Source organism: Oxyura jamaicensis, chromosome 4, assembly GCF_011077185.1.
Source record: "Oxyura jamaicensis isolate SHBP4307 breed ruddy duck chromosome 4, BPBGC_Ojam_1.0, whole genome shotgun sequence".
Lineage (NCBI taxonomy): Eukaryota > Metazoa > Chordata > Aves > Anseriformes > Anatidae > Oxyura > Oxyura jamaicensis.
Window position 1 is genome coordinate 32,939,596 of NC_048896.1, and position 18,920 is coordinate 32,958,515.

Below are 18,920 nucleotides of genomic sequence, written 5' to 3' on the forward strand. Positions count from 1 at the left end.
CCCTTGAGGAGCATATTGTTATGGTTGGTAATATCAATAATTTTTAATTAAAGTAAGAAACATTTCCCCAGTCTATCCCCCAGTTTTACATTTTTAAGAAAGTTACTGAAAATGTCCTGTTCTTAACATATAAATTAGGATCAGGTAGAAATAAACAAGATCTCACTAATGGGAAAATAGAGTAGGAGATGTATAAATCCATCCATCCATATATATACATATTCTTTCAAACGTTTTTTTCAAGCATACCTGATAGATTTATTGCTTGACTATGCTTCAGTAGTCTGACTCCCTGTGGTGATTTCCCAAAGACTGCAGGCCAGAATACACCCCTACTGCTGCAAAAGATTATGACATCATGGATGTTAAAACGAGAATGAATGATGTGGTCAGCCATGCATTCAATATATTACTAGAGAGGGGGTTATATGGAAACATGGCCTTTCTGTCAGATAGAATGAATGAGATATATAATTTGTTTTGTCCTTCTTTTAAAAGAACAAGGGAAAGGAGATAATCTGTCTTAATAAGGGCATGCTTAGAGTATCAACCAACTAGAAAGTAATATATTTTTAAACATCCATATGTGATCCCCTTATTAAATTAGGATGTTGAGCTAAACTTAAAGTATCAATATATAAATCAGTCAGTCAGTTAAATTAGCCAATTTTATACTGATAAATGGGAGTTAATAAAGCAATTACTTCTTTCTGAACCATAAAGGCTCTGGTTTCCAAATCAGTTGTATGAGTTATGGATTACTGACATAATTTACAAGTTTTCGTTTACATGACATATCTTTGATTTCGTAGGAATTATTCCTTTATTGTGTTAAAGGCACAGCAAAACAGCATTTGCGTAACATTAAGGTTGGGGCAAAGCAATAAAATGCACTAGCTTCTCAATTTATGGTGACAAAGTGTTCCTAACACTATCTGCCATTGTTCTTTATGTACAGAGAGTTAAGGACAGAATTGTTGACTTAATATTGAAGGTCATGACTTTTCAATGTGTGTGTCATGACCTATGTTCTATACCTGTAGAGCTTTGCCTTTTTTTCTCTCATTTTTGTAAGCACACACCAGTAGCAGGGGGTTCTGCACCTATGTTGGCCATTTGCTATGAAAGAGGTGGTATTAAAACTTGTCAGTGTATTGCCACATAACCTTCACATTTTCTGTTTTTATGAGGCTCAGCTTTGTATAGGTTGATGTCTTTGGGGGGTTGGAAATGGTTACAGTGTGAACAAGGTCAAGCTTATATAGGGTGTGGTGTAAATAAATTCTAATTTTAATTTTTCACATGCTTTTCTCCTTGTAATGTTTGCTACCTGGTATTTATCTTATTCTGCTCAGCTGAAAATAACCTGCCTTTTTCATGGGCCACACAAGTCTTGAGAAGCTGCACAAACTAACAGAAGTTAGGTAGAATTTTGGTAAAGCCCTACTAGTTATTTGCAAGACAGTTCTACAATCCAAGAATTAAGTAATGGTTTACAGATTAAATTATTTACTGTGTTATCAGGTAGGAGCACAGTAACATTAATAGTAATGGCCATTATGAAATACAGTAAGAACATTTCAGAAAGACTTCATAATACTTACTGATGGCATTAGTGCTGTTCAGTTCATTCAGCTTTTTTTTTTTTTTAATAAATAAAATCAATAAAATAATATTCTGATTGAAGATATGTTTCTTATGAAAAACATATTTGATTAGAAAGTGACAAAAGGCTAGCTGAGAAATCAGAACTGGCTACATAATGTCTGAGATATTTCCAGTTAAAGTAGGGAATGAATAAGTATGTAGACAAAAAAAGCCAGATAGGTATTAAGAAATCAACAGCATGTTCAAGTAGAATTCTTATGGAAACTGAAGAAAAGAACAAAGCCCACACATAACATGACAAGATTTACATGGCCGAGAGTAGGGTTACTCTGGGATCTGGCCCAAATATCGGACTCCATTTCACAGACTGGCACAGTCAACAAGAGTCTGGCAAAAAAAGTAATTTTAGTCTCCTTTTTTGCTTTGTTATGCTTAACTTGTGAGTAATCTAGAAAGAGGATTTAGTACTTCACATGGGATGAAACTTTTGAAAGATTAGCTTCCATCTTCCTAATTTATTTCCATTCAAATAACAGCTAATAGATAGGCAAGAATTTGTCTTTCCTAATGACGAGACCAGTTCTGCCATGAAATTTGAAGCCACTTAACTTAGCCACTCACTGTAAAGAAATGTTTTCATTAAACAAAAGAAATTTTCCTATAACAAGAATTTCAGTTTTTCCCACTGAGATACTCTGAAATACTTACCTTGAAATTCTTATACACAAGTATATGTACAGTGCCTTATATATTTTAAAGCTCATGGAGTCCAGGCTTCACATACTAATGAGCCAAACAATAACTCATGACAGAGGTATTCAGGTGGTGATCTCCCTGGTATGTGTTGGAGACCAAGTATGGTTTTCAGCTGTCAAATTGTATAAATATGACTCTAAGGAAATATCATAATGTGTTTTCTGTAATTTTACCAAAGTTTACCCTCAAGCCATATGTAACTGGATAAAATCTGCTATGTCAGACAGCTTTGACCATAGCAATTTGGCCTGCACTACTAGCATTAATATTATCATAAGACAATCAGTATGTCTGCCAGTTATTATTGGTGTTACATATCATCTGAACTTCATTCCTGCCTAACAGAAAAGTAACTGGATTTAAGTGAAACATAAACTAACTAAACATTATTGAATAGGATATAAACCAAATAAAATATTAAAGCCTATTAATAAACTGAATTAAAAAGGCCAGTATTTGATAGGCTGAATAAGAATTGGGAAAACTGACTAAATTCTTCCAGTGTTGACACAGGAGGATCCAAACTGCTTACATTTGCACACCATTCTTTTTGGCCCCAACTAAAATGAAATTTATTAATCATTTAAAAGAAATGGGATTTGGGCAAAACTTAATTTTCCCCTTCAGTTACCTATAATTTTGTGGGACTTTACATAATTACTTCCCTAATATATTATAATTATAGCAACCTTCGAGGATGCTAAAGAAAGGCTATTTGTTTACAATGTATAGAGCAATGCCAGATTTGACTGGTCTGGAGGAAAGCTTTCCCATACTTTTGATCCAAAGGCTCTGCTTTCCAGAATGTTAAGATACATACTAAAAATGGAAACTGGTGTACAGAGTTACAATTGTTACAATTATAAAACAGAACAAGAAAAAGACTGATAAGGGATGATTAAAATTATAAAATAGCTACTGTATGAATAGCAACCAAAAGGAGTCAGATTCTTCAGCTTTGAAAAGAAACAGCTGAAGGTCTGTATAGAGGAGGGATTACAAAATCAAGAAGTATGTGCAAAAGGTGAATATAAATTATTTACTATTTCTTCACACAAGAACTCAGACCATGAAAATAATGGTAATATAAGGCATTTTTTACTCTCATCACATAAGTAAGTGGTGGCCACAGAGTGCTACGGTATGGGATTATTAGCCATAGGATGTTTTGGAAGGAAAAATACAAATGTATTTATATTCAAACAGTAGTAAGCCAATTGTTGAAGGATAGATCTGTCAGTGTCTTTTAACACCAGTAGCCTACATGTACAAAATTGTTCAGTGATTGTTAATAGATGAGAAATCATATCAGATTCTTGGATTTATATATATATATATATATATATATATATATATATCCTTGTGTGTCTGCTAGTAACCACTGTTGACAGTGGGATCCTGGGCTGTGCAGACCAGAATGGCTGTTATGCTGTCAGAGTCATGCTCTTAACAGGTTTAATTGTCAGGAAATTCCCATCAGTTATGAGTGACTGTTATCTTGTCCCCCTAAAGTGTCCTCTAGTGGAGGTCTTCCTCTTCCTCTGCTGGGGCTTCCTTCCTTTTCCCTGTTTCTTCACCCTTGCATACACACTGTTTAGCAATCTTTTTAGGAGGATAGAGCAGAAGGAAGGACCCTAATATTTTCATGTTGGATATTGATGTCTGTGTCTATGGACAGTAATTCTTCCTTTGGCATGACTGTTAAAAGGCAAAATTGAATCAGATGATTGAGTCTTACTCTCTTCAAACTCTAAAACTTTTGCTTGAACACAATCTGTGCTCTCTCTTTTTTTTTTTTTTTTTTTTTTTTTACAAGAATGAAGTAGTATCCTGCTAAATTAAAAACAAGAAGGTGAAAGAAAGACATATAATATACTGCTTAATTATTTCCCACTGTATAATTTGAAGCCACCAGCATAATATTTCATACATTCATATGAGAGAATGAAAGTAAAAATGTATAGCCTCACATAGTGTTTCATTCCATGCTGGGAGCGTGTTATCTATACAATTACAATAGATCACTGTATTAAACTACTGTTTGTGAGAATATTGAAATTGTATTTGTTTTTAGGAACTATAAATTGCTATTCAGGCTTGATTTTAAATATAAGCTATATCAGTACCAAAGTACACGAGGCTGGTGGTATCTCTAAAGGCAAAAAAAAAATAAACAAACTGAAGAGCTAATTACACTCACTCTGTAATTTTGATCCTGATTTCCAATGTAAAAGGCAGAACTCATTCTGGACCTCAATACTTTTTGTTATATGAACTTCTGTGTTCATCACCTCGACCAAATAAAAACAACAGTATAATAACAAATTGGTTTGCATCAGATTACTTAATTTTATTTACCTCTTTTCGTCTATTTAGCATAGAAGACAATGGTTCTAAATGCCCACGTGACCATGATAGTTAATGTAAGTCAAACCAAAAGAGTTTTGGTTTTGAAAAAAAAGGAATCTGGATCAAATTCAGGTTGCATGTGCATAACATTCTCCAAAATATTGCAGATGGGTTGAATGGAAGGCTGAGTTTGATAAATGGTTCCAACTCTGAAGCCACAATGCAATACTAGTAAATTCTTTTGAGATGATTAGACTGATAGTTTAACATCTATCATTTGAGATAGACTAGCATGATAATAGATTCAAATAACTCATCACACATCCCTGCTATTACTCTTCCTGTGATATTGCTGATATTCAATTGCTCATCCCAATGAATTTGATGGAATATTTTTTTGATTAAAAGAAGGAAGAATTGTTTTTCAGAGAAGCCTTAATCTAAGGGAGTAAATATGTAATTCTCTTGTACACTGTAAAGGATGCTGTCAAATGTGGATTCTTATTTATTTATTTGTTTATTTGTCTGACTATTCTCTTTATTTATGTCTCAGGTTGTATCCTTATATCTCATGCACAAAACTGAAAAACCTGCATAAAAACTTCCTAACCTGTAAAAAAGTAATGGAAAATGATCTTATATATTCATTCACTTTTTGGCTCAACATGAGCCATTTTGTTGTGGTAAAACCTATGCAAACCTTTTTGGATAGTTTCAGTAACTTCCTTCTCCCCAGAGGATTTTGGCTCTACAGCCAGCAGTGTTGCATGACTGAAGGGCTTGCATCCTCACCCTGTGGGGAGCTCACTGGCTGGTGTAAACAGATGATCTTCTGTTGGAAGCAGCACTTTTGAGCATGGGACTGTACACACCATGCAGGTGCCAGAGAGGTGAAGGAGCCCAAACAGGTCTTTGCTTTGCATGCTGTTAGTGGAACCTCAGGTCCTGTTCCATCATCTTTGCTGAATCTCCACTCTCAGGGAAAGATTTATATTCTCTTGACAAGGAAGAGTTAACCAAGGGGAAAAAGGACTTTTACACAGCCCTGTAAAAGTCATGTTTTGCTGGCAAACAGCAGCAAACTTGCTAGGCTTTCTTCATTAGAGCCTTGCCATTTAAGCCATCAGCGTCATTTTGTGAGGACATCAAACATGTGTACACCAGATGCCTGCAATGCAGAGCAGCACTAAGGACCTGACTCAACTTAACAATAATCTGTGGACAGCGGGTGTGAACCTGAGCTGGGCCAACACCTCATCAGACTGCATGGCTAATTGATTTCAAAATTAGAGTTGGTATTTCTGAACAATAATCTTAAAAGGCAGCAATAAAATACATCAGAATCCTTTGAGCTAGCCAAGCTTTCATCCAAATGGCTTATTACAAAGAGCTGGCACACCTGAACTTTGGCATAGACAAATAAATCCCAAAACAGTAAATGGAAACCACATTTGGCACTGGAGGTTTGTCAAGAGAAGTTTGTAGTCATCAGGAAACAAGATTTTGGATTTTTTTCCTTAGTGGCAGGAAATCATTCACTGAGTGTATTTTACTTCAACTGCTGTGATTTATGCAATGAAAATATAGGTAGTGTTGAGGAGAATGCTTTTTTTTTTTTTTTTTTTTTAACATTTCACAATCTTCAGGATCCCAGAAGCTCTAAAAGCACAGCAAGGGTTACAGTTATCCCAACAGTGATAACTTAATTGCATGTGTCGGCCTCCCTCTTTGAACTCTGAACTGCTGGTTTGTGGCATCATGGTCCAAAAGGATTTAGATCTGACTTTTGTGTGGCTACAATAAATTATACCCAAGTATCTGAGCAATGCCTGGAATCTTATCTTAAACACAGGATGAGGCATCTCACTTAAGGGATGGTATGAATTTGGAATACAAATCTTTCCAGGAACTAGCATTTAAGACCAGGTAGAAAAGACTGCCTTTTCCTTCATTGTAGGTAGAGTTAAAAGAAACTCTGGAATATGTAAATAAGTTCATTAATTTACTAGTACAATGTGGTCTGGAAAAATGACCATCTCCAAACTACTTACAGATAGAACTAAAGAAATCTGTGAAGACAGCAGCTGATCTATGAAGTACCTTAAATAGTTTGGGCTGTCTTGTTATTTCCATTGCCTGTAGATAGCTTTATACATTTGATTTGATGAATAAAGAAGCATGTGATAGACTAGAATCAAGTGCAGCTTTCATCATCAGTAGGTATAAGTGAAATGTTACCCACTGCTTGATTACTAGCTTTGTATTTAAAATTAGTGGTAAGTTTTACCATTCTGAAAGTCTCCCAGCCTGAATTTGTGATAACAGATATAGTTCTGTTCATGGTCTTGAATTTTTCTGATCTGTACTATTTATATTTGTATTGGTATGGTGTTAAGCTTAGCTCAAAAAGTGCATAGTTTTGGTATGTATTACACCTTCACAAACAATCCTAAAACAAGTATAACTACAGTTTTCTGCTTTATTTTGTCAATGGATATAAGCAGTCATTTAGATGCACATCTAGAACATGCTTTAGACATTTCAAAATATATATTTTTTTCTTCTCTCAGTTTATGTCTAATTACAATTTTCAGACATGGCCTGATTCTCATCTCACTTACAAAGTGATTTTCCAGATGTATCCCTGGATTTTCACTGAACAAAATTGGTCTGTGATATGGCAACTTTCCGATTATACAGGGCTCAATTCAGTTACACATGTTTAAAACCAACCTAATTCTATTAACTGCCAATCTGTAGTACAATGAGAGGATAATCAGACCTTGAAGATTTATCTTGCCCTTTTGAAAAATTTTGCTACCCACAATGTTGCGTCTCTTGATCTTGCCAATATATTATTGTCTCCAACAGACTAGGCATATGAGAGCTGCTACTCATACCTTGTATTTTAGCCATGGTTTTTTTTAGGCAGTTTATGTTCTTCAGACACATAGGTTTGAGGTATGTGGAGAAATTCACATTTTGACTTATTAGCTACAAATTTTGTGCTTCCCAGTATTTCAATCAAGTAAAAGATGCTGGAATAATGGAGTATTTTCATAAAATTGTGAGCAGCTCTTGCTGTGATAACTTAGGTTTCTAATATATATGCACACCACTTTAACATTTAATTATTAGGTGTTGATGCTCATCTCCTTGTTAGTCTTTACAATAAGGTATAAACTAACCTAAAAGTACAGCACATACACACAAACAAACAAAAAGACAGAGAGAACAGATTCTGGTCTCTCTTACATCTGTTCAGCCTGACTGACTTTAGCAGGGTTTTCATAGGCACATGTGAGGGCAAATTTGCCTCTAGGTTGTTTCGCTTTTCATAATGACACTTTCTTTTGCTCATGTAGTAGAAAATCAAGGGCTTGTTTTTATAAAATTGAAGAAGAGAATAATATGTAACTTAATTACAGCACGTGGCTCTTCATGTTTTCTTCCTACCTCTACACATATTCATATGCAAAGCAAAAGGATACATCAAAGTGACACAAACAGCATAACAAAAGCTGTCTACAAAGTTCTGCACCAGCTGGTACTCTTACATGTTTTAGATTAGAGTCCAGAGAGTACTAAGACTAGACCACCACAGAAGAAACAGCTAGGGGACACTGTGAATGTTCCCATGCACAGTATTATACAAACACCTGTGTCAAATTAATCTAGGCTTATCCACTGTGAAAACTCACAGGGTTTAATGGCTTTTCTTACCTGTGAAGGGGTGGTCTAATATAGGACTTCTGTACAGAGTCTGATGCAGAGGGGCAGGTTTCAGATTTTTGTGTGCTAATGTTAAAAGTCAAAATATATATTAGTAGATAAACAGGTGGAAGTTACCATTCAGCAGTCAGAAAATATACAACAGGAACATTAATTCGTCGGTTTTTATTCATTTTTGAGTATCAAAAAGTGACTCAGAAGCCACTAAATCAGTTTTCGTAATGAAACTATTCTTATGGAGTCCTCTCTGAGGAAAAAAAAAAAGAAAGTAGATCCCTGCTGTAATCTGCAGAATAATTTTATTCTGGGGAAAGATAATTATATATGTGTGATATGTCTGTATAGTTAGTTTAAAAGCTTTTTCCCTATATTATGTTTCTCTCAGATTATTCTATGCAAAGACAGTTCACTATCAGAAGGGTCTTTATTTTCTCAAAGTTTGGTCACTGTATATCTTCCTTTGTTGTTAAAATATTGAACAGCATTGTGCTGTACTTATGCTTCTTCAACTAGGAAACAGCAGAAAAGACAGAGAGGTAACACGGATCCACCCATTTTCAAAATAAAAGCTTGTCTGTATCAAGTAGTTTTAAGAATACATTCCAAATACATCAATAGTCCCATTAGCTGCCATGCATATAAAGAGATAATCAGTGCATTTCCTAGCTCTAATGCTGTAGTTAAAATACTTTGGATTAGGGTTTGTTTGTTTGTTTTATCCTTGCATTAGTCTTTGATAACAATGCCACAAACAAGACTATGCTTGTCTTCTATATGGAGATGGATGAACTGGCTGCCTCCAAAACAAGTCTAGGAATTCCTAGAGATAACATGAGGGAAATCAGAATGTAATTGGAATTTTTACAGGGCTGCTTCTCCACTGTTAGCATCTCCAAAAGTTATTGGACTTCTAGCTAGATCAGCACCCTGACTTGATGCTTACATTGCTGAAAGACTACTGGGTCCCTCAGTATTCTAAACTAGCTTCCCCAGAAATATAAAGTGCCTTAACATGGCATGTCTCAGACAACAGCAATATTTGCTGTGGGGCTTTATCTGTAGTGTTAAGGCAACGGTCTTCCTACAGCAACTAGACTGTTGCCTTATCATTACATGTAAAGCAAAAGTCTTGCCAATAATGTTTAATGCCTATTAAATAGTATACTTTATCTTATATTTTCATACATATTCTCTGAAGGTATATCTTACAAAAGGTTTGATTTTGATTCCCAGTTTTTAGTAAGCTAACCAGCAGCCTATCAATACAAAAAACTAGAAATGAGGCAGAGGGACAGTGAAAATGAAGCAGTTTCAACAACAACAACAAAAATCAAATAAACTGTTAATTACATTAGATGGTAGGCAGAAAATCCTAAACAAATGTATTATATTGTGAAAGAATAAAGATTGGAGTATTGTAAATTATTAAAATTTAATATGATTCAAAAAGCAACTTGTTTATTTACTCCTGTAATTGCATATAGAATATGCATAACTTGGTACCTAATAATTAATGCATAATTGCCCAGAAATTGATTTCTAAAGGCAGCATTACTGGACAGGCCCTGCCACCATTGCTGCAGTATAGGAAATTTTGGATAAAGGAGATCTATGTGATTCTAAGGAAGGGAAGAAAAGAGGTCTCAGAGTCCTACACCCTGATGAGCACTGCAGATGAATATGAATTCATGAATTCCTTTCACAGTGGCAGTCAGTTGAGGTGATATTGTGGTCCTTCAGGGAGAGAATGGAAGACCTCTGGAAATGTGTTGCTAGAAACCTCAGCAAGCTGGACTGTAGGATAATTTCTAGGTGGAATGTAGGATAATTTCTAGGTGCTGGCCCTTACAAAGTTACCTGTAACAAACAAACAAACAAAAAGAAAAGAAAAAGGATTAAGGAGACTTGACAACTGTTGTGGAGGATATAATTTGTAATATTCAAAGTAAGATTGGAGAGATATGATGTATGGTTGTACCACATGAACAAAACATTATATTAGACTGGAGTTCCTTTATATTTATTTATTTATTTATATTTTTTTCCATACGTTGTTTTGCTTAATTATATGGGCAGTTTCAGATACATAATACACAAGGCACAGTCTGCTAAAGGCAATGATATAATACTAGTTCTTCTAATGTTGCTTCAGCGAGTTTGGTTGGCTATTCTGTCCTTGACTTAGTGCTGATGGGATTCTAAAAGACATCAGGGAAAGTGACAACTGCATCATCTACTACACATAAGTGTCATATATTAGTGTGGTCTGACCTCTCAAAACAATGCCAGCAGCCTTCTGGTACAAAGAAATACATACACCATACAGAAAGACTCTGTATTAACAACAGTGCTAATGAATTTTACTTGGATCAGAAGGTCCAAATAATCAAACTGGGAAGCAGAATTTAGACACTTAAAAAATAATTATGTTCTACCAAACATTCCCAGCTATGGTATATGATACATCTCCACTGACTTAAGGAAGGCTAATTTATGTCAGCTGAGGTTGCTGATGGCAGTGATGAAACATGACTAAGAAAGATAGTATAGTTTGGAAGTGGAGTAATGCAAAAAGAGAGAATAATAAGGACACCAAGTTAATCTGATGTGCAGTATGAGGACAATAACGTCAAGATTAAACAACATGCTGATTAATCTGCCTAATTCTAAGCATATTATTTTCATAATTGATTTAAATTTTCTAGTTACCACTTTATCTGTCTTGCTCTGGAAATAAATCTATGCCATTTTTCTCCTTTTTATAGACTCATTTTTTCTTCTTTGTCCAGCATTATCAAACCATGCCACAAATTCAATTAAGCCGCTGTGATGCCAAAATCTGTGGTCCTGGCAAAATGTATCATGCAGCATATCTAGGTAAGTGAATTAAAAAAGCATCTGAGCAGGTATCTGGTGTGTGTCACAGTTCATTCTTCCATAATAAACTATGTTCTCTTTCTCATTCATTTGTCAATCATAGTAACTAAAGATTATTATTTGCTGTATGTACGTGACACCAGCAATTTGCAAAGTCTGTTGGAAAGAAAATCAGGTTAGAATGACAGAGTGAGAAATTAAGCAGAAGTCTGATGTAATTAGCTACAACAATCAGTGCTCTAATTTCTGATTTATTGTTTCCTGTTTTCCTGCTGCTTTCAGTCCATGCATACTGTATGCGCTTCATATAGGTCAAACAATTGCCTTATCAGTCCTGGCAAACCAAAAGGTCAGAGTTAACAATATTTATTTAAACATGCAGGATGCTTCCCACTGCAATTAGGAAATAACTATTACTAATAGGTCTTTGGTACTATTTCCTCATTTATACAATTTTTGTAAAGAGATAGAGGCGATAGGGAATTCAGATTTCAGAGTTCTTCATAAATATTTCTTGCAGATAGATTTACTTAGCTAGTAGCATTTTGTTTTGTCAAACTGGTAATATTGAATTCCATCAAATGACAATATGACAACAAGATATTAATGTGAAATGCTTAAGTGTGCTTATATCAGTTTATTAACAATGGGCATGTGGCATATTTTGTATTATTTCATGCCAGATCTTAAAAAGAGACTAGTCAAATATTCGTCCCTCTGAAATCAATGAGAGTTTTGCTCCTGACTGTGGTGAGATTACAACTTGGCCCTACGAATTAGTTCTGGCTGCCATTTTCACACTGTACAGAGTTCAAGGTCTTTGGATGAGCAATCCTTTTTACTAATCCAGGACTGTAAATAATTTACTCTTGCACAGTTCGTTCAATTCCGGTAGGAATTTGCATGACTGCTTGTTTTTATTTGAAATCCATACAGCAAATTGTGCGTTTCAGAAGAAATGTACTTACTATGTGTATTCAACTCTTCAGGTTACAGCCAAATTTTCATAAAAAGTGAAGCTAGAAGAGACCCTCAGAGGTCATATAGTCTGGTCTCCAAACTATTTCTAAAAATAAACTATAACCAAAACATTGCTGACAGAAGTTGGCTGAGACTATTCTTTTAAAACTCCAGAAATGGAGATCCCACAACCTGCCCATGTAATCTACCCTTACAGAGGGATAATAGGAATAAAATTCCAAAGTAAATACCCTTACTGCAAATTAACCTTATTACTTATTTTCCTTCCTATTTGTAGGCATGGAAAGTAATTTAATATCATCCTTGCAGTGACATTTTATGTCACTACGTCATGTCTCCTTTCAGTCTTCTTCTTTTTTTTTTTTTTTTTTTTTTTTTTCTTCTTCTAAAATAATCCAGTATAGCTGTTCCTTGAAATTCACATTTCATTAACTGCTGATCATTTTCTGGATGATGAGCTTTGATCAATCTTGAGAGGGCAATTGCAAAGCTGGGCGCTTTACATACAACTCTTATGGTTATACTTCCCATTAAGATATTTGCTTTATTGAAATGTTAGGACAGTTTTGACTCATGTGATACACTATAACATCCAGATACATTTCTGTAGGATTGTTATCTAAACAAGTCATTTCTCATCCAGTATTTGTGAAGCGGATTGTTCCTGCTTAAATGTTTTATTTGTCTTGATTGAATTGCTTTCTATTTATTATAGCCTATTTCTCCCATTTGTCATGCTTATTTTGAATTCTAACCTTGTCCTCCAAAATGCTTGCACTCCTCCCAGCTTCATATCACATAAGAATTTAATAAACTTACTGCCTGTTGTACCATCCAGGCCATTAATGAAATGACTACACAGTATCAGACTCAAGACAGATCTCAGTAGAACCCCAGCTGATACCCTACACTGATTTCAAGCCTTTCCACAGTCTAGTGTTGGGCAGAAAAGATAATTACTTTTTTTTTTTTTTTTTTTAATAAAAACTAAAAATCTTTCTCCAGTGAGGTTATACGCAAAATGCTATTAAATGTTTTAATGACGTGAAGACACAGCACATCTACTCCTTATCTATTCTATTTCTGAGGCTTGTTCCCTGTCACAGAAGGGAATTAGTTTGCTTTGTACTAGGTACCTTATTTTCAGCCATTACTTTTCACTGATTAATCTTTTAAGTGCTTAAAAATAAATGCCTTGTTTATTTTTCAGTGGTCTAAAGTCAGGCTAGCTCTTCTAGGGTTCCTTGACTCTCCCTTTCTCCTTTTGGGAGTAAACACCACATTTTTTTTTTTTTTTTTTTTTTTTTTTTTTTACCTCCAGAACCCTGATATCTGCTGATTCTCTTATTTGTAACAATACTAGGATCATTTTGCCACTTCTGTAAATACCCATTGAATTTTATTCAGGCACAGACTACATGAAGTCCTTTATAACTCAGTGCAGGTTGAGGTTTTACCCTGTTAATGCTAATCACAGAATCTGTGTGATATCAGGTAAGTATTTTTCATGAGGCATGAATCAAAAGTGTATTGAACCCTTCTTGGCCTTATATAGTACTATTACTTTTCACCTCTATTGACTATCAGGCTGACTGTTTAAGTCTTCTACTAATAATATAGATTTACAGAATAACTTCTTATGTTTCATTTTAACACTTCATGGGCCTGGTACTTACTGTGTGATGTCTCCACCTTTCTGACTTTTTATCCTACATCTTGTTATTTTTGCATATTTATCATAAGAAAGTATAATTACTTCTTAATTTTCAGATCATTGTAAACATTACAATTGAGGCAAACTTCTTCACTGTCAAAGCTCAGAATTAAAACTGAATGAGAGTTTTACTTAAGTTGTAATCTAAGATTCCTTTGTACCAAAAATCTGCATTGTGTTTCTCAAAATGTAGTTACTAGGAGATCTACCTGCCTGGAACCACTAAGTCTCATCTGTGAAGACAAGTTCTGCAGTTAACTGTGCTAGTTCCAGGGCAGTGCTGGAGAGGAGTCAAGTCTACAGCATGACTACAGCATGCAGTATTGGTAGATTTAGGATTCAGGTAATATCAAGGAGCTAATATTCTGCAAGCTTAATTTATATCATGCACCATCTGCTGTCCATAGATGTGAGTTCTTTAGCAAAGCGTAGACCAGAATGGAGGAAAACGAAGTGATAAAAAGGGAATTATAACGGTGGACAATAAATGTTAAAATTGGTAACAGCATGAACTGCTAAAATCATTATCTTCAGGAACTATGAAGGGAAGAATATTTCAGTCAAGGAGTATGTCACTCAAAAATTTTGACTAGTGCACCTTAGAAATTAAAGTTTCAAAACAAATAAGGGTAATCTATGGATAGATGGAAGATAATGGGAGTCTGAATGCAAAGTACTACTGGTTTATTAGAAGTCATTTTTTAAACAGCCTTTAAATATTTCCTGTTTTCAGCTCTTTAGCAGTTTTTAGTTTAAAGTCCCACCTTTGGGGGTTTATTGCTCTTTTACATCTAATTAAGGACTTCTTGGACTGTATGCATTGCTTCTGTTACTATTAGTGAGTTAATCCATATTTCTCTGTAAAGAATCCTATGTGGACTGAAGGCTGAACTCTCAGTGTGAAGTCTGTGTCTCTGTAGCTGAAGGAAACTTGCATTCAATTTGGACTTTTTAAGTATCACTTCAACTGTAATTTTTACCTTTAATTTTTTCTTTCTAATTTTATTTTTCCAAATCATTTATTTTCCTCATTTTTCTCATAATTATTCTTTTCAGTGAATTGTACTGCACAGGCTGTGTTACAAGTCTGGAAAGAAAAGTTTCTCAAAAGTTTTTCTCAGTTTTGTGAAATGGATGAATGGATGAATACATGAGCTGAGAACTTATTTATAAGCTAACATTATTCAAATATATATATATATATACATATATATATATATTTGTCTGGTTAATGTTCCCTTAGTTGCTTTTTCTATCTTGTTGCTTTTTCTATCTATGGTCTTGTTGCTTTTTCTATCTATGAGAAATCTCCCATAAGTTAAAGGGGTGTGGAATCAGGTGTTAAAAATATATATATATTTATATATATAAATATATAATTTATATATATTGAAACATATATATATATTTTATATATGTTTCAATATATATATATTGAAACATGACACCGTTATAAATGCTAGTAAAAGTTTCAGAACTGATCTTTCAATGGCCCTAAGAATTGAACGCTGGTCCACACCAAGATGTGGTTTCTTAAAAAAGGTAATTTACTCAATCCTCACTTGTTCCCCAGCTTTCTGAAAGTAACAAAGAGAAGTGTAGAGCATTCCTCAGTAAACTCATACATTCAGGATCGATACCTTTCTATGGAGCATATACAATTGATTAAACTCCAGTACACATTCAGGAGTTTTCTATGTGTACCTTGAGACAGCTCAGTCCAAGTGCTGAGGTGGACACTGACAGTGGCATGACTTCAGGCTGGATAAAGACCTGAGTATGCACAAGGAAACCTACACCAGCAAAGAGGGAGACATCATATCTTCTTGTTTGTTATCACGAAGGAGGCAAGACTCCAGAGCATAACTGGAAACAGACACAAACAGAAGGGTAAAGCTGCATTTAGCTTTTTTTTTTTTTTTTTTTTTTTTTTTTTTTTACCTTTCATGGATTCTAATGTGTGCTGTCTGTTAACATTCCTGGGGGCTTCTGAAATATGTACTTATTTCTGATAAGAGTTACTGCATAGAATGCTTATTATTTCAGGCATTTTTACATTTTAGGAGTAATTTAGTAGTACTTCTCTTGCATATCAAAGCACTTCATAAATGGGAATAGCCTGATTCATCATTATTCATGCTTCAAAGTTTGGGTAAAAAGTGACAGCACAACTAGAACTTAATTGTCAAATGAGTGTGTGAAGGGAGTGTAGGAAAATATCACTGCCCTCCCTTACTAGTTATCATTCAAGGATATAGGAAAATATCTTAAACCTTCCTGAGATCAGAGTATGAACCACTGTAAGAGCCAAAATACAGATAAAGAATTTTATTTTCCCGTAACTGGCAGTTCAATCCAAATTAACATATTGGCCAAATGTTCAGCTAACATCAATTATTATAGCTTCCTCAAAGTCAATTTACACCACCTTATTGTAGATGAAGATAGCTGTAGGATATCATATAGATAAAAGGCACACTGATATGAAAATGTCTTTCACCATATCACTCTGGTCAAAACATAAGGAAATGTTTTCTACAAGCAGAATAGCTTCTTGACCAATAAGCATTGTTGAGAAAATCATTGCCAGAAAAAGACATCAGTTCCAAAACTTTTTCTTCTTATTATTTTTTTTTAATTTAAATTACTTGTATAACATTTTTAAAAACCTTTATTTTGGTTTCTTAATATTGCAATGAATTGTGGTCATAGGGTTCTTGTGCACAGCTGTCTTTGTTCCCCTAAACTGAAAACTCTGATGCATTGGTTAAGAGCTCATTAGATAAAGAAATTTAAGAAAACATATTATTAAATTTAATTTCTGTGAGATATTCCTTTGGCATTTGACACTTTAAAAATATCAGGAATTATGGAGACCAAAAACTTTAAACCCCTCTAATTGCTTCTGCTGGGTCTGATGGAGTAAGGATTAATTATTTGGACACACAGTGCAAAGCATCTATCCATCCTGAGTAACCAGAAAGTTATAGAAGTTAATATTAAGAAGCAAAACTCAAGTGGGAAGAATATCTCTAATCATAAGCAGCATTAACTACATTGGCAGTGTCATTGTCATCAGATTATATGATTTCAAAGGACAAACACAAACAAATACTAATATCATTTGTATCTTAACATCTTAACATGTGACTATCCAAAGATGTCCTTTTTTTTCTGCCATAGACTATAAGAAGCAAGAATTAGTATTTTGGCTTCCATTAAAAAAAAAAAAAAAGTCTTACGTTAAGCACATGCTTCAATATCAGAAAAATTAGTAAATTAGTAATATATTTTTAAAGAAATAAGTATTTATTTCATCAAAAATAACATTTTCTAAATTTCCATTCATAGCCAGTTATTTGCTGCAAATCTAAATCTAATGTGACATTTTGAGTATAGTACTTATATTAAAAGTTTGTGGCCAATAATCATTGCCCAGATTACTAATACTAGATATTAGTTTAATTTTCTACAATTTCAGGAAAATGTCAATCCAGCAGTATTGTGGTCTGCAACTATCCTAATACTTACGCCCTCCCCAGTTTTTAGCAGACTGTTTTTTCCCCCCCCCCCCCAAAAAAAAAATGAGTTAATCTTGCTTATTTGCTTCAAAATATTAATGCTAATTTTCTTTGCCAGTTAATTTGGAGGTAGAAAACCTAACTTGGGCTCAGTCTCCCTTATTTTATAATTTAATACCAATATTACTTACGTTATTAGTTTTACTGGTAAATCAAGGAGCAAGTTGCCGGAATCCAGCTGTGACCCCAGGGCAGGAACTTTCTGCCGGCTGTCACCTTCTGACAGTTTGGGCTGTTAATTACCTCCAACAGTTGGAGCACAAGCACCTCTCTGTCTGCCAGCTGGCAGCCTCAGCCTCAAACTGGCAGCCTGAGAAGATTTAAAACCTGTAACAAAAGGCTGCTATGTAAACAGTTTATTGTATAATACACAATGGCAGCAGTAGACCCACATCAGGAATCAAAGGTAGCCTCTGCACACAAGAGTAGCTGAGACTGGAAATGATGCAAACCCTTGTTCGCCTCTTTCCATCAGCCAGTGGACAAAACCTGAAGCCCAAAGTGAAACTCGGGACCAGCCAAAGCTTTGCAGACTCTGACTACTTGAATCTAGAGATCTGAATTGTAGAAGTACCATTGAACTACACTGATTACTTCACCACATGAAAATACTAAAGCAACACTTTTATTGCCTGATGACATACCAGTCACCAGTCAAGAGAAATTACAAAAATCATTATTGTCTTTTCCTTTTTGGAAAAAAAAAAAAATGCAGACTCCATGAGTGTGTTTTCAGGACCCTGCAACTCCTTCAAGCAGCACAAGTTGTCCTCTGGAGCTTTAGCTGCCATACACCAAGGAAAGAGCTCATGATTATACCATGACTATACATGGGCATTTCCAAGAAGTGGCTTATATTTGAGTTTCTGGACCTTTATTTCAGGTCTTTGTTTGAGAACCACTGAAATTTGGAAAACAGAACCACCAATTCTTCCTAAGGCCAGGTCAGAAAAGGTACCCAAAACACTTTGTAAGCTGCAGCTGATTGGTTAGGGTACTTGCTGAGAGGAAGAGCTGGACTGCTGTCCACCCCAGCCTTGAGAATTTTCAAGTCCCCATCTCTCCTTTGTTTGGAAAATGGCCTGATAATCTCCAGGTGAGCATGGGCTGCTGGAGACATAGAATTGCAAAACTGATGAAATCCAACAGGGAGGTATTCTGGATTTGATGCTTATTCTCTGGAATGCTTATGTATTTTATGTGTTTGCTGTTAGCTGCAATAAGCACAGGGTTTCTGTATCAGAAATTTACAGAGTTACAGTTCTGAGGTAGAACTGATGGTAAAACCATGAGTTATCCCACAATTTCCAATTATGTATATA